The sequence below is a fragment of the Grammomys surdaster genome, unplaced genomic scaffold, assembly GCF_004785775.1.
Source record: "Grammomys surdaster isolate TR1022 unplaced genomic scaffold, NIH_TR_1.0 259, whole genome shotgun sequence".
NCBI classification, from domain to species: Eukaryota; Metazoa; Chordata; class Mammalia; order Rodentia; family Muridae; genus Grammomys; species Grammomys surdaster.
The window spans coordinates 1,658,977-1,675,932 of NW_021604700.1; the positions used below are offsets into that span (position 1 = coordinate 1,658,977).

Sequence of the window (16,956 nt, forward strand, 5' to 3'; positions counted from 1 at the left end):
TTTGTTTTCTCTACAATTTAAAAGCCACTGAAGACGCTGGCACTGTGGTGTGTAGTGATCCCAGCTCTGTAGAGTCAAAGTAGAAAGAGGAGCAGCTTGATGTCAGCCTGGGCTTCACAGTGAAATCAGATCCCAAAACAACAGCAAAGACTTCTAAAACATGTTATAAGTAACAGTAAAGCCAGTAAATTGTGTCCTGGCTGAAATACATAAAACTCACTTGGCTCATGAGAGAGTTTAGCAGGGATATGCAGTCTAACATGGACAAGACTCTAGGTTGGAGCCCCAGTTCTATAAAATAAATAAATCAAAATAAAATAAAAACAAAACCCATCAATTATTAGAATGACACAGTCTAAGATTTTATCTATATTTTCTTTGTAGTTTTGGTTGTGAGCCTAGCCTTTCATGATAGGGCCATCTTTCCAGCCCTAAATTTTCTTTGTAAATGTAGGGCTTTTTTTTTTCCAGCTGTCAACATGTGATATGAACTCTGTGGCCTGTGCACTGGAACCTTCTTCCTGTTTTGTTGCTCTTTCACATGTTCTAGAACAATGAATTGAACATATCTATGTCAATTTCTTTGTGTAAAGTGGAGTCGAGGGTCCACTCAAGAAAGTACCATTGCCACCCTTGTTGGTCACAGGAAGCACTGCACATACTGTCCTTGGTTTTGAGGGGAACTGTGGCTGCTCAAGAGTCAATGTTATGAAGACAGCGTCTCCCTCTCTTAAACAGTAAAAATTGTTAGCTCCAGAAGATGTGGGCCTAAAACAGATACCATGGAAATTTTGGAATAAGAATCCAGGTTATGGCTCTCGGCTGCTCCCTGTTCCAGAGAGAGACTCATCCTCTCATGCAGTGCCAGCCACATCTCTTAGACATAATGGTGAAGATCTCAGTGAACAGATTTGGCCATATTAGACACCTGGTTACTAGGGCTTCCTGCTCATCTGGCAAAGTGGAGATTGTTGCCATCATTGACATGGTCTACATGTTCCAGTGTGACTCTACCCATGGCAAGTTCAGTGGCACAGTCAAGTCTGAGAAAGGGAAGCTTGTCATCAGCAGGAAGGCCATCACCATCTTCCAGGAGTGAGATCTCACTAACATCAAATGGGTTGATGTTGTTGCTGAGTATGTTATGTGATTTACTGGTGTCTTTATCATCATGAAGAAGGCCAGGGTCCACTTGAACAGTAGGGCCAAAAGGGTTATTATGCCTGCCCCTTCTGCTGATGCCCTCTTGTTTGTGATGAGTGTGAACCACAAGAAGTATGTCTGCAATGCTTTCTGTACCACTAACTGCTTAGCCCCCATGGCCAAAGTCATCTATGACAATTTTGGCATCGCAGAAGGACTCATGACCACAGTCCATGCCATCACTGCCACCCAGAAGACTGTAGATGACCCCTCTGGAAAGCTATGGCACGATGGCCATGAGGATGCCCAGAAAACATCATCCCTGCATCTATTGTTGCTACCAAGGCTGTGGGCAAGATCATCTCAGAGCCGAATGGGAAGACCATGGGCATGGCCTTCCATGTTCCCACCCCCAGTGTATCTACTGTGGATCTGACATGCTGCCTGGAAAAGCCAGCCAAGTATAATGACATTATAGCAGGCATCTGAGGGCCCCTCTAAAGGGCATCCTGTGTTACACTGAGGACCAGTTTGTCTCCTACGACTTCAACAGCAACTCCCACTCCTCCACCTTTGATGCTGGGGCTGGAATTGCTCTCAATAACAACTTTTTTGGTATGACAGTGAATACAGCTACAGCAACAGGGTGGTAGACCTCATGGCCTACATGGCCTCAGGAGTAAGAAGCCCTGAACCACCCACCCTAGCAAAAGCAAGAGAGAGGCCCTTAGCTACTGAGGAGTCCCAATCCCAGCTCAGCCCTCAACACTAAGCATCTCCCTCACAGTTTCCATTCCAGACCCCCCAATCTAGGGAGCATTCCTCTCCTGAATGCCATCAATAAGGTTTACAGAAGAGTCCAGGCTGTACAATGGTGAGGTGACGGTGAGGACTCTTGGCAAAGCTCATGCTGGGGGAGGGCGCCAACAAGATGGAAGTTGGAATACTTGAGCATTATCTTAAGTCATTTGTCATCCTGAAAATGTGATGTTTGAGCAATTTTGAAAGTGTTCTAATATTTCCCCTTTATTTCTTTTCATAGAAATTAACAAGTAATCGTGAAAGCTGTGTTGTAGGAACCTTCCATGAAGCCTGCTTCCTTTACCCCTGTGTTGGTTTGACTGGGTGGCTTTAAGTTGGAAGCGCTAAATAAAGCTGTCATACTTAGCTATTGAATACACTTCCTCACATCTAGTAAATTCTAAGCATTCTCCTTCTCCACCTCTCTTCTTTCTCCCCCCCTTTCATTCTCCCCAACTCTGTGTGTGTGTGTCTCACACCTAGCCAAAGTCAAAGGATTCTTAGTAAGAAGCAATTGAGAGCAAGCCTCTCTGCTAGTCTTACATAAGAACCACACAGCAGCCAGTCTCCTGAGCCATCCCTGCCACATTCTGCTGTCTGCTGAAGACAGGAACATCACCAAGAATCACTGGGAGAAGAATGACTCACAGGTGATACCCGCCACACACCGTTATCCTCAAGGTAAACGCAAGTCAGGAGACAAGGCCACAGAGTCCCAAAATAGTCTGAGCCTGTCACTTAGTACCCAAAATAATTACTCAAGAAATAGCTCTTTCTGAAGGGAGAAATTACCCCATCAGTATAAAATGACACTGTCATGAGATTGCTGGATAATGATTTTTTTAGACAACTTCTTGGTACTAATCCTGACAAGAAAATTGCAAATTAAAATTATATCAGCTAAATGGAGCCAAGAATTGTTTTCTAAAAGGTTTTCTTAGGTTCTGTCTAGTTTCAAAATAACCACCAATGAAGGAGCTAGTCAAGAGAATCCAAGGTAAACTAGAAAGCAAGTGACCAGTAAATCCAGAAGACCAGGAGCTTCCAAGGGGGCGGGGGAGGCTCACCACCCAGAGCCCCAAGAACATGCATGATAGGGAGACAAAACTGTCCTATTACAGAGGGCATGGCAGCGCTTGCTGAATTCACCTCTAAATAGGCCAGGCCCATTCATCTCTCACAGCAGAAGACTGATGGGTATATTAGTCTCCTTGCATGCTATAGCAAATGTCCACACACTGAGTGGCTTAAAGCAACTTAAAATATTTACCTAATCCTGGAAGATAGACACGTAAGTCAAGGTGTGAAAAATGTTGATTGCTTCTGTAGATCTTGAATGAGATTCTGTTTGGCATGTCTCATTTAGTTTTTTTCATTGCAGGCCAACCTTAGGGCTCTGGCTTACGTATGAGTGTGTTACTTCAATCTGTCTCCATTGTCGCATGGTGTCTCCCTATTCGCGTCTCTCCTTACATGGAGTCCAGTCATTGGGTTAAGGTTTGTCATAACTCAGTATGCCCTCATTTAACTTGATTACATCTAAAAATGCTACCAGGGGTAAGGTTGATACCATAGTTTAGAAGGGGTCCCCATTCTGCCCATAATGCCAGGTCTCTCAGATATGCCATGACCATTCATGTGTGTGATCTGGAACCTTCAGGTATTATAAAGTGAGGAAACCATTGACTATTAGGGCTGAAAGCAGCTAGACAGGAACCTTACTCTTTTTCTTCACAATTACGTAACTTGCAAGCAACCTTGAGACCCAGGATGAAGTCAGGTATGGGAGATGGGGAAAGTAAACCATTGCTTTTTTATTCAAAAAAAAAAAAAGTAAAAACCATTAGCCAGGTAATGATCAAAACAACTGTAACCCCAGCACCCTGAATATAGAGGAATAAAGATCAGCAGTTAAAAGGACAACTTTTGCTGTATAACAAGTTCAAGTCCAGCCTGGGATACATGAGACCCTGACTCAAATACAAAAGTAAGAACCCACAAGGCTAAAGCAGGAGAATGATTTGCTCTCCTTATTCAGAGGATAAAGACTGTGTTGATAACACCTCACCCACATCCATTGGTGTTTTTCTTGTGGAGACTAAGAAATCTAAAGGTGCTAAAAGTCACCCGTACTCCATAATCCATCTCACCTCTGCCTTGAAGGAAGCACATTAAGTATGTGAATAGAATACAGCTGTGTGTTCATCCAGCTCCAAAAGGACCTTCATTCTAAGAACTGCTTTGGCATCCAACAGTGTGAGATAGACAGAAAAACTTTCCAGCCTCCAGACAAAGAAGTGCCACAGAGAGATAGTTTCAACTTAACACCAGGTTGACTGTCTTCTCTTATTGCTTTATTTGTCTTGTGTTGTTTTGTTTTGTTTTTGGTCCTTTGAACTTTATCTAAACAGTATAGAAAGGAGTAATTAACAAAAAGAAGGATTTGGGAGAAATATGCAAATGTCCCGCTTGAGCACAACTTCAGAGTACTGAAGCGTGGCTTTGGGATCAGAGGAAACGTCTAGACTCCAGTGAAGATGCTGCAGAGACTGACCATGATTGCCCTGGACCCACTCCCTGCAGCCGCAGGGGGGAAGGGAGTAAAAAGGATAAGGAAGATGCTAGCCCGGAAGTGGTGGCGCACGCCTTTAATCCCAGCACTTGGGAGGCAGAGGCAGGAGGATTTCTGAGTTCAAGGCCAGCCTGGTCTACAGAGTGAGTTCCAGGACAGCCAGGGCTACACAGAGAAACCCTGTCTCGAAAAAAAACCAAAAACAAACAAACAAAAAACCCAAAAAAACAAAGGAAGATGCAAATGTACGTGAATATAGACGGTATTCCGCCGAGTCCCAGGAATACGCAGAATGTACAAGGACTCTCTTCCTTCATCTCCACAACCCTAAGTGTCAGGGTCTGCTATTCACAGAAGACGAGGCTAAGGAATAGAGCGTTGTGAGTGTGGTGCCCACGGTCACACTGCTAGTCACTGATGAAGCTATCATGACACCTGGGACTTCTGATCCAAGATGGATTCTTACCAAAAAGGAAGCGCGAAAGGAATAACGGAAAACCGTTTTCAGTTAGTTCTTAGTGACACAAAACTCTCAGGGATCTGAAGATGCTCTTTAAAAGAATAAAAAACAGGATCCAGGACCTGTGGAAAAATGTGACTTTGGTGCTGTTTTTGATTAATACCCTAAGCCAAGTACGGAAAAGCAGCATAAGGAAACAGAACAATCTGTGGTTAGTTTAATAAGAGGTGGGGGCTGAAATTCAATACTTGAAAAAAAAAAGTCTTAATGAAACAGAATCCAACCAAGAACTTTCTTTCATTTCATTTCATTTCATTTTATTTGCTGCCTTTTAAGATCCAGGCAGCACAGCCTTTGTCCCAGCTGGGGGTAGGGCCTGGCTTTCAGCAAGCCATGCCAGGGATTTCCCACAAAGCACTAGGAGAGGACCTGCCTTGGATGCTCCTGTATGATCAGTTTGCACAAAGAAGCTGCAATATGCAGACGACCGTAAATAAAACAGGTAATCTGACCTGTTACATTTGCCCTAGCTGGGTCATAAGACTGGAGACAGATAGCTTTACGGATATAGTCTAAACTGCAGTGCGATGTCATACAAAGTACTAGAGAAATGCATGTGCCATGAAAGCAGAGTGAGGACTCTGGAGAGAGGAAAGGATGGGAGGGGGTGTAGAGGAGAAGTGTGAGTTAGAACCAACCCGTAGGAATGGACACGCCGTCTACAGCCATACCACCCTGAATGCACCTGGTCTCGGAAGCTAAGCAGGGTCGGGCCTGGTTAGTACTTGGGTGAGAGGAATAGACATCCCATGAGGAAACCCTTAGCCTTTGTGTGTTGACTTTAAATTTTAATTTTAAACATCTTTGAGTGAGAACGCCTTTCCAGAATTGTTTGTCCTCCATGGGTCGCTTCTTAAGCATATTCTGTGTGCTATTTCCTTATATCTTTTCCTTTCATTGTTTGTTTGATTCCCAAGACAGAGTCTTCTTGCTATGTAGCTCAGGCTAGCCCGAAATTCATGATTTTCCTGCCTTGGTCTCTAAGGTGCTTAGATTATACCACCAGCTTCATGTCACATGACTTAGCTGATGACTAAACTTTATCCAGCCTTAAGCTATTCTTAGAAGTTCTAAGACTATAAATCTAACAGCATATCCTCATGACTCCAGGTATAACCGCAGTAAACTCATCTGAAATGGGTGACTAATGCGTTCCTGGGTCTGGACGCCATCGTCACAGCAGGTCTTTGCCCTCTCTGTCATGAAGTATATCACACTGTAAAGTTCAACCAAAGTGAACAGAAAACAGTGAGGAGAAGAACATTGTCTTCTTTTCAACTGATCTTTAACTCAGAGCCACTCTGCTCCAGGATCGTCTTGGCAGTCACCTCTGGATAAGGATTCCACAATTGCATTTTTAAGCTAGTTCAGGGGCATCTCTATGGCATCCACCCACAGGCATCTTACAGGCACAAGATCAGGGATGCACTCCCTACTTACAAATGGATCCAGCAAAAGAATAATTATATGGAATTGAATACAATTATTTGATTCCAAACAGAGTCTGGCAAATTGAATGGGTAACACAGGAAAGAAGATATGCAATGGAAGTTGCTGGAACCCGAAACAAGATGTGTTGTTGGCAATGTAGCTCAAGTAGTTGAACATTTGCCCGGAAAACAAAACACATTGTTCTTAGGCTTCATTGTTCAACTTGCAGGCTCAAACTTAGGAGTCAAGAAATGATCATTAAAAAATTCTCATTCATTTTAGGTAAAATGAAGAATTATCTTGATTTTGCCCAATACCTTGAGAAACATTCTATCTGATCATGAGATATCCCTAGGCTCAACTGTACAATGCTTCTCATGGCTTTGAGACGGGTGCTTGGGTAAAGCAGGCTGTATAAACAGCAGCAGTAAAAACTAGCAAAACAGCAAAACAAAGAACAATAAAGATAAGAACAACCTGTTTGAACCCTGCTCACAGAGAAGACAGTACAGCAAATGATTGTAGCTGCACTCAACCACACTACAGCCAGAGCAAGCAAGCTCTGCCTTGTGGGCTAGGTAACCTTGCTCTATTTCTGCATACCTTGGCTTCCTCCACATAAAATGAGATTAACGATAGAAACAGCAATGTGTTAAAGATGAAGTTAGTAAAGGCTGGGGCAGTGACTCAGTTGGCAAAGTCCTTGTCACATTAGCACAAGGACTTGAGTCTGATCCCCAGAACCCAGTTCTAGCACTGGGGTTAGAGGTAGGTGGATGACCTGGATTTGCTAGCCACCGAGCCTAGCCTAATCAGAGAGACATAGGCCAAAGAGACCCTGTGTCCAAGAAGAGTGATATCCAAGGCTAACCTCTGACCTCAACACCAGCATGTGCCCACCTGTGTGTGCACGTGTACAACACACACACACATACACACACGCACACACACAAATAAGGTAAGGTTTATAAAGCTAAGCAAGTGGCTCTTGCCAGTAATCTAAGCATCTGGGAGGCTTAGACAAGAAGATTGCTACACGTATAAGGCCACCTTGGGCTACATAGTAAATTCTGGAGCAGCATGAACTACTGATACCATATCTCAAATATAAAATTAATAAATACATAGTAATAGTAATTACTATTTTATACAAGTCAATTGAAACATTCGTACACTGTGAAAGTGATATTTGAAATTGTACCATCAGTGATAATGAGGATAAATAGACTTTAATAAAGTCTACTTCTTCAGATCTGCTTCAAATTGAATTTGTACTTGACAAAGATTTAAGGGGTTCTTTTGAATATTTTCTCAAATTTAAAATTCTGCTGTAAAAGACAAATGTTGCTCTCTATAGTTTACATACTTGTAGATTTGTTACTTCAGAATCTTGGGGTCTTTCTAAATAGTCTCTAAGTTCACCATATTGGGGTAAAATGGTGCATTGGATTGATAACCAGATTCCAGTGTCCAGTATTTGTATCCCAAGCCAGTAACAAGGCAAATGTTTACAGAGAGGCAAGTCTTTCAGCCTCACAGCCTTGGTCTTCTTAGACATGGTCACGCCAACCACAGGATACACACAGGGAACATACACACACCCAATACACGGATCTATGAGCCATGGTCAAGATGAACGTCATCCCTGTTTACTTCCTGCATCCATACATCAGAAACTTCACACAAATTCTCTTGTTCCCAGACTAGAACGTTTAAGTCAAGTAAATAAAATTAAGATGCTATAGAATTCCTTTCCTAGGGAAGAAGAAAAATAAAGACAGTTGAACCAAAACGAAGTCCATAGTTCTTAAGGACACTATCCAAAAATACTTTTTGTCTTAATCTTTCTTGGACAAAAGGCTGTCTCTGCAGGAGACCTGCAGGTCCTTGTGCTCACAAATAACCACTTGGGATACCAGAAATGTTAAACATGCAGGGTTGTCTCTTCCAAGAGAGACTGTGTAACCTATTTTCCACCCAGAAGTCTCCCAGCAGCGGTGGTTAACGGCTTGGTGACATCTGTGTGGCTGGAACACAAAGGCTTCCGCCAGACCCCAGACCCTTATCTTGAGCCTGTTTATCTCAGTCAATTTAAAGCACTATCCTCCCCTAAACCCTTATCGTCGGCATTGTTTCCTTTGGGCCTGCTCTATAGGTTCTATAGAACCTTCCTTTGTGGAAGATGTCACATGTACTTTACAAAGTCTTTGATGTAGCCATGCCTTAATTTGATCATGTTCTCAGGATTGAGTTTGTTATCACCAGGAAATTTTTTTTTCACCAAATTGACAGTCCTTAAATATGCCTAAAATAAACCACCTGGAGTCAGACTCTAAATTTGAACCAGAGTTGTGTTAGGCCAGATTTCCTTCCTGCCTCTCACAGATCCACATGTTGTTTCCAGAGACTACCCGAATGTCCCAACTGGATTGGCAAAAACAAAGATCAAAAAATATTTCCAATCTTAGATAAAATCAATTCATTCTATTTTTGTATAACTTGAAACCAACAGATGACTCGTTTTAAAATATGTTAACTGAAATACAGCTACCTCACTTTCCACAATCATTTTCCCCATCCAGCTCCTCCCAGCTACTCTCCCATACCCTCCACTCTAAAGTAAATAGCTTTTGGCATTCATGCTTATTATTCATACTTTGTATGTATGTATGTATGTATATATGTATGTATGTATGTATGTGTGTGTACGTATGTGTGTATGTATGTGTATATGCAAATATATATATAAACACAACCTGATGAGTGCATTTTTGTTCTTTGTGTGTGTGGTTTCAAGGCTGAACACTCTGCATTGGACAACCAGTAAGGGGTCATATCTCTGGGAAAGGCTAACTCTCCCTCTCCTGCCAATTGCCTATAGTTCTTGGTGTAGTGGTGGGACCCTGCAAAATTTCCCCCTCCTATGTTAACATGTCCACTGATATTGCCATTCTTCCAATATTGTTTATGCAGCCATTTCTTTTTTTTTATTTTGATTGACAACACAACCTTTTAGCATTTTTATTAAAATAAAACTTAATGTTGTAAACCATGTAATAAAGTAGATATTTCATGATGTGCTTGCCAAGTTATAGACATGGATGAAGAGACCACAAGAAATGATAATCCACTATCAATAAGCAAGTGCCCTGTAGGCAGAGCTGAGTACTGTAACAGTCAAGTTGACTGAAAACCAGAGTGAATCCTTGATATCATGGAGATCTGAGGTTAAATTGTAGCAAGACAGCTTCTGACCATCACTGATCCCAAGTTTAACCAGTCAAAAATTCAGGCTGGGAAGGTAGCTCATTGGCAGAGATCTTGATGAGCATGTACAGTGCTCTAAGTTAAATTACCAGTGAGAGAAACAGAATGGGGAAGATATTTCCACATTGTTAGCTATTATAAAGCTCTGGGGCGGGATTTTCTTTGGCCCTGGTGATGGTTATTTACTTAGAATCTCGTTCCCTTTCAGAGGCCTCTTTATCAAGTAGGGGCTCATTGTGTCATCCATCACAAAGTCATACAGCACCTTCACCCAGGTGTGACGTGGGAGCTCATCGTAGTACTCAGCTGCGACTTTCCCCACCTGTGGAAGACGACTTCCAGGAACACTGGGGAAGTCATGATGTTCGTTGTGATAGCCTCTGTTGAACATGAAAAGGTTGAGAGGCCCATAATATGAGTTTGTGTCTTGCCCCTTTAAGAGCATGTAGTGATCAGCTATAAAATGCCCAGAAATTGGGTTCAAACCCAGGCCAAGTAGGGAGGCCAACATGTAGACTAAAGATTTAATTCCAAAAACATAGTAAACTATAATGTTAAAAGTGATCTGGGTCACAATATTGATAGTTTCCAGATAAGTAACTGGTTTGGGGTTGACGAAGTAAGGTCTAAGAAAAAGAAACAAAGGCTGAAAAACAACCCATATAAGCTTCCTGAAAGTGGTGCAGGAGAACCAGACCTCAAAGTCAGAAGGAGCGTCCACATCAATGCCAGCAGCTCCAAGGTATGGGTGGTGATCTATGTGATACAGTTTATAGGAAATTGAATATGGAACCCCAAAAGGGAGATTAGTAAATATTCCAAACCAGCGCTTCCACAGAGCCCTGTGGTGGCCAAAGGGGAAATGTGGGAAATCTCATGGATAGCCAGAGTCACTGAGTGGTTAATGGAGCTTATGCAGACATTTCTAAAAGACGGTTTCATAGTAGACTTCCTAGTAGTCTGGCTCTTCCAACCTTTCTGCCCACTCATCTTCAATGTTCCCTGAGCCCTAGATGCAGGGGCTATGGTGCAGTTACAGCTATTGGGGTTGGATTTTTTTCATTGCATGTTTAAGAGAAAAAAAAACATACAAAAGTAACTAAACTTGGGCTGGAAAGATGGCTCAGTCATTAAGAGCACTGACTGCTCTTCCAGAGGTCCTAAGTTCAATTCCCAGCAACCACATGGTGGCTCACAACCATCTGTAATGGGAGCTGATGCCCTCTTCTGGTGTGTCTGAAGACAGGGACAATATACTTGTATACATTAAATAAATAAATAAATAAATAAATAAATAAATAAATAAATAAATAAATTTTTTTAAGTAACTAAACTTAATAATGACTCCCAGGATGATATTTGCTCAAGATATTTTCTTGGGGTCTCCTCTAAATAAGTCAACTTCTTAATACACTGAAAATATTATATCACAAATACATGATTTTTAAGTTTTTAAACAACATAGCCTCTGCAAAAAGAATGTGCTCAAAAATTGAAAACCATTTTAGTCCTCTAGATCCTCAAAAGTCCCTCAAGCATGTGGCTTACTTCCAGGAGAAACAGATAACTTGGGACCATTCTCCACACTCATCAGAGCAGACAAGGCAGTGGATTCACACGGCCTTTGAACACGGCCTTTGATGTGAGTCTTCTTAGCACATAGTGGTTGGGGAGGCAGTGCTCAGTTAGTTCAAGAGTCACAAGGAAAAGGTTTTGCAATTCCAACCCAAGCTGTTTCCATCTGGCATTTTCCTGCATGGGCAAACCTCTTCAGCTTCATCTCGACATATCTACTGTTATCTCTCTGAAAGCTTTATCACATTTTTTAAAAATGCCGTTTCACACAGTTCAGAACACTTCTCTCTCTCTCTCTCTCTCTCTCTCTCTCTCTCTCTCTCTCTCTCTCACACACACACACACACACACACACACATACACACACACACACACACACACACACACACACCAAAAAAAAAATCATCATATGATCTCTAGGAAATTGGTTATATTTTTATCATGAACAAAAACTAGGAAATTTATGTTACTAAGTATGTATGAGTCTCATACATACTTATTAACAAGCCATGATAAAGATTACCTACACAGTGTATACACAGCATAACTAAGGATAAACACACACGTGCTCGAGCCTTTTGACCTCCACACTCATGCCATGTCACATGGACACACAGACATGTGCATGCACACACACACACACACACACACACCATCATCCTTGAATGAATGAATGAATGAATGAATGAATGAATGAATGAATGAATGAACGTAAATAAATGACACTTTTAAAAACCTTTATAAACTTTTAAAAAGCTATTCAAGTTGTCATTGTCTGGCATTTTTAGTCCCTTCACACAATCCACATCTGTCACATTGCTAGTTAAAACTGCAGTTTTGAAAACTAGGTAAGATAAGTTCAGTTACACAAAAGTGAGTCTAAGTTCCTTGTGTATCTGAATTGTGGCAATATACTAACACTAATATTGGCTGCTATTTCCTATCAGGCATTCTCCTAAGTTCATTAAAGGTATTGTTACTCATATATTAATCACAACAATTCTATAAAATAATTACTACTCTTACACAATAGAACAGAAAATCATATAATCAGTAAGAGACAGGAAACCAACCTGACACCAAAATCAGAATTCTTATCTTTGAATCACCTGACTTTGCAGTCCTAGTATCTAACTCTGCCTCCGTGTGTCTAGCTGTGACTATTGGCATTCCTACAGTGGCTAATCACCTGACCCTTCTTCCCTTTTTTCCCATTCCTTTGATGATGGAATTGGCACAAGGGGCCATGAAAAGGGCCTAAACAGGGCTAATGACAATCCCTTTCAGAGACTGAAATATACCCTGAGAGATAGATAACCCCTCATCACCTAGGATTGCAGGTATGGTGGCAGACTGTGTCATTTGTTTCACTAACCTGACATCTGAAACACCTGCTTATGTATGAGCAATCTACCACTTCAGCAATAAAGTATAAATTCATTTTAAAAGATAGGCATTTGAAAGGTGGTGGGGATGGAAAAGGTTCAGTGTTTAAAAGGGATTGCAGCTCTTCCAGAGGTCCTGAGTTCAGTTCCCAGCACTCATGCCATACAGCTCACAAAAACCTGTATTTCCATCTCCCACTCCCTCTTCTGGCAGTTTCAGATGCCTGCATACTTAGAATAGATGCATATACATACATAAAAATAGTCTTTAAAGAAAGAAGACAACTGCACCAGATAGTGTTGTGTAGCTGCTTCCTCTGAGGCTGAACCTTTCCATCCTACAGGGAAACTCCTTAAGAAGGAAGAAGGTAAACAACTCAAAATAGCTTCAGGAAGTCCCTGAAACTGACCAGATTCACTGGGCCACTCCCTACCAGTAAGCTAAACCAAGCTTCAAAGAAGACTCTGAGGCCAGACCACCTGCCAGGAAGAAGCAGAAACCAGCCAAGCTGCCTGGAAGAGGTTTAGACCAACTGAGTCACTTGGAAAGGACACCCTCTAACCTGCTGAGCTGAGTGTAGACTGTACAGTGTTCCCAGCTTTGTGAGATGTCACCTGTCCTGGGGTGGGCTTTAGAGTCATTTCTACTCCTCACCCATATTCTTATAAGTAACCCAAATAAAGCTCACTGGTTCACCAAGTTGGTCTTTGGTGATGTCTTAGGTAGGGTTTCTATTGCTGCAACAAAACACCATGACCAAAAGCAAGTTGGAGAGGAAAGGGTTTATTTGGCTTATATTTCTAGATCATAGTCTACCATTGGAGGGAGTCAGGACAAGAACTCAAGCAGGACTGGGACCTGGAGGCAGGAGCTGATGCAGAGGCCACAGAGGGGTGCTCCTTACTGGCTTGCTCCCTCTGGCTCACTCACCCTGCTGTCTTATAGAACCCAGGACTATCAGCCCAGGGATTGCATCACCCACAAGGAGCTTGGGCCCTCCACCATTGATCACTAATGGAGAAAATGTACAACAGCTGGATCTCATGGAGGCAGCTCCTCCCTCAACTGAAGCTTCTTTCTCTGTGATGACTCTAGCTTATGTCAAATTGACACACACAAAAACCAGCCAGTGCAGGGGATACCAATACTTTGGTCTGTCATATGATCCCTGTCTGGGTGAGTAGACATGTGTTGCTTCTTCCCAGGAAAAGTTTTGTCACACAACAAATAGTCGCATAGTCACTTTCTCTCTCTCTCTCTCTCTCTCTCTCTCTCTCTCTCTCTCTCTCTCTCGTTCTTTCGTTTTGTTTTTTGATTCTTCAGCTGACAGTAAGAGGGTTTATTGTACACGAGTTACACTTGGGCACAAGAGAAAACAGAACTAGTCCAGAATGCCAGAGGTCCAGGGCAGAGTGCCAGCGGGACTGTTTTTGGTTATAAGAAAGGCAGTCATTTTCCCAGGTGATCTCAGCGAGGTGACGACATTCCTTGTCTACTGAGACTTAGTACCGACAGCAGCATACAGTCCAACAACTTGTTCCCGGTGTCCTGGCCTTCAGCATCCCTCACTTATGCTCCGCCAGGCTTCACGGGTGCACAAGCTGGTATTACTTGGACCTCTGCCTCATCTTTCTTCTCTTGCGCTTCAGCCTGTGCATTCTCTTCTTCCGCCACTTCACTCTCATGGCGCATTAGTCAAGGAAGATGGCGCTAAGACCGAGAAGCAGATAGTCACTTTCAAAGTCCATTGTAGCTACAGTACAAGTGGAAACTGAAGGCACACAGATTTCTGGTGTTTATTAGAAGTTAATGACTCACAATAGCCTGCAGATCCATGTTGTCACAAAGGAGTGTCCTTGCGTTTTGAAGGCTACTCTAGTATTCCCTTTAAGATATGTGGATCATACCTCTTTCTTCAGCTATTGACAGATCTGTGGGTTGCTTTTAAATTTTCATTCTTGTAAAGAGCATTACAATGAGCAAGGTGTCTCTTTGACACACTAATTTCATTTCCTTTGGATATGTACCCAGAAGTGAGATTGTCAAATATATATATATATATATGGTAGTTCTATATTTAACAATCTTCATTCCATTCTCCACACTGGTTGTATAAATTCATATCCCTATAAACAAAATAAACATACATTAAAACATAACATCGTATCCCATAAATGTGTACACTTACCATTTGTTTAATAAAATCACTAAAAATAAAACTCTTTTTTAAAAAAAAAAAACACCTGATAACGCTGAAAAAGAAAAGAAAACCAGGTTTAGTTTAGACCCAAAGACGTAGAGACTATATAAATCTGTGTCTCGAGAAGGTGACATGGGGCAGCATCTACATCCAAGAAGGAAAGGGGCTATAAGGCTAGCCACATTGTTTAATGTTTGCATCCAGTGTTGCTCCAAACAGAAGAGGGTATCATGGCCACTTCCATGTACCAATGTACATGTACAGCTCAATGAAGGAAGCCTGAGAAAAACCCATGGTGTGACTCTAACGTGTATTGTACAGCTTATCCCCCAGCCTTCATGTCTAGGCCATGAGCTAGATAGACCTTTTGGAATAACTATCTTCTAATTAAAATAGCCATTTATTTTCTGGCGTCTGAAACTAAAATCCAGCCTTAGTTTGCTGACCACTGCCCTACTAACAGCTGAGCACAGATAAGGTAACAGAGAACAACACTCGTTAGTAAGTAATCTTTCAGTTAAAGAAGTGTGAACCCCAAGATTGTGGTGTCGTGAGAGCTGTGTTCATTTGGGGGAGTTCTCCAGGGGAATCTAGGGTCCCGCTTTGGCCACACATGAGAAGTTTCTCCCTTCCCTTTGGAAGTTAGCGGTATTATATATCTCTCTGACCATTTCTTATCCATTTGACTCCTTTCTCTTCCCTTCCCTTCCACCTTTGTGGATCCTTGGGAATCCATCTGGATAAGCTACTTACCCTAGGTAAGTTTATTAGCAATCTTAATTTCAGTTGCAATTCTAACTCCCCTTTGTTGTGTCATCTAATTCACTAATAAATCTTAGCAATTGGGATATAGATGTCTTTGTGGGATATATGCTACCAGCACATCCTAAAGTATGTAGTTCTATGAGGTATGCTCACTCTACAAGTACAGACTCTTAAGGTAATGGGGCAACTTAGAATTAGAATCTGGTCTGACTGGTTGACCAAAATAACAGCCCACTTGATATTAATGAATGGAATTCCCATAGTCACCTACATGGGGAGGTCACTGTAGAAAAGCTCTAAGAGCCAGAGTTACATAAAGGAGAGGGGTACCACAAGGACAGTGAACAAGAGGTAACAATTTTTCCTGGCATTGGATGGCCCAAAAGAAGATAAAATATTGTAGTCAGAATGTCCCCCCACAGGATCAATGTGTTTCAGCTCTTGACCCCACTCAGACCTGGGCCTGGAGGTAGGATCTAGTTGAAGAAAGTGGACACTAGGGGTGGGTCTTGGGTTTCCTCAGCCTGGACCACTTTTGGTCACCTACCTCTTGATGACTTCACAACAATATGACAAGCTACATCGGATTCCTGCCACGTCCTGTCATGGCTTCTGCAGCACAGTGAACGGCGTCCTCCCAGATTGTGAGTGTCCTTTCTTACACTGCCTCTTGCCGGGTGTTTGGCCACAGCGATGAGGAGAGAAGTTAATACAGAAGAGTGTGTTTAAAACCCCAAGTGACCTACAAATGATCAGTTTGACTTGTTACAGCTATAGTCAGTTACCTCGTGCATACGTCCTATGAGAATCTCCTATTGTAGACTGTGACATTCCTCACAGTGCTGCCACCACCTCCACCAAAGCTTCCCACAGATTCCTCTTAAATGTTGCCAAGTTGCAGTGTGATGAGACTGAAAGTCTAAGGAAATTCCTTGAGTAAAACTAAGGGTGGTGATGATAAAACAAAACAAACAAACAAACAAAACAACCTTGGACTCCCAAAGGTTTGGAAGACAGATACCTTGGAAGATTCAGATGGCTCACACTATATCAGATCTAGCCCTTTCTAAGGCTAAGAGAAGCCTTCAGCCCCCCTTTAATAAAACTGCTTCCTCATTGTTTGGAAGTCTTATGAGGCTGGGCGGTGGTGGCGCACACTTTTAGTCCCAGCACTTGGGAGGCAGGGGCAGGCGGATTTCTGAGTTTGAGGCCAGCCTGGTCTACAGAGTGAGTTCCAGGACAACCAGGGCTACACAGAGAAACCCTGTCTCAAAAAAAAAAAAAAAAAAAAAAAAA

The 16,956-nt window shown here is 42.2% G+C and overlaps 1 long non-coding RNA gene and 2 pseudogenes across 1 annotated transcript in view; 1 reads left to right on the forward strand and 2 right to left on the reverse strand.

The window, feature by feature from the left end:
• The first annotated feature begins 886 nt into the window (after positions 1-886).
• Positions 887-5,601, forward strand: LOC114627855 (annotated as a pseudogene).
• A 4,311-nt stretch (positions 5,602-9,912) lies between these two features.
• LOC114627856 lies at positions 9,913-10,724 on the reverse strand (annotated as a pseudogene).
• A 2,738-nt stretch (positions 10,725-13,462) lies between these two features.
• The window catches only part of LOC114627842, a 17,579-nt gene continuing 14,085 nt past the window's right edge, over positions 13,463-16,956 (reverse strand). Inside the window, exons 4-5 of the long non-coding RNA XR_003712407.1 lie at positions 16,208-16,579; positions 13,463-14,821 (exon numbers count right to left, since the gene is read on the reverse strand). This is a non-coding gene — a long non-coding RNA (uncharacterized LOC114627842). The remainder of the gene's footprint in view (positions 14,822-16,207; positions 16,580-16,956) is intronic.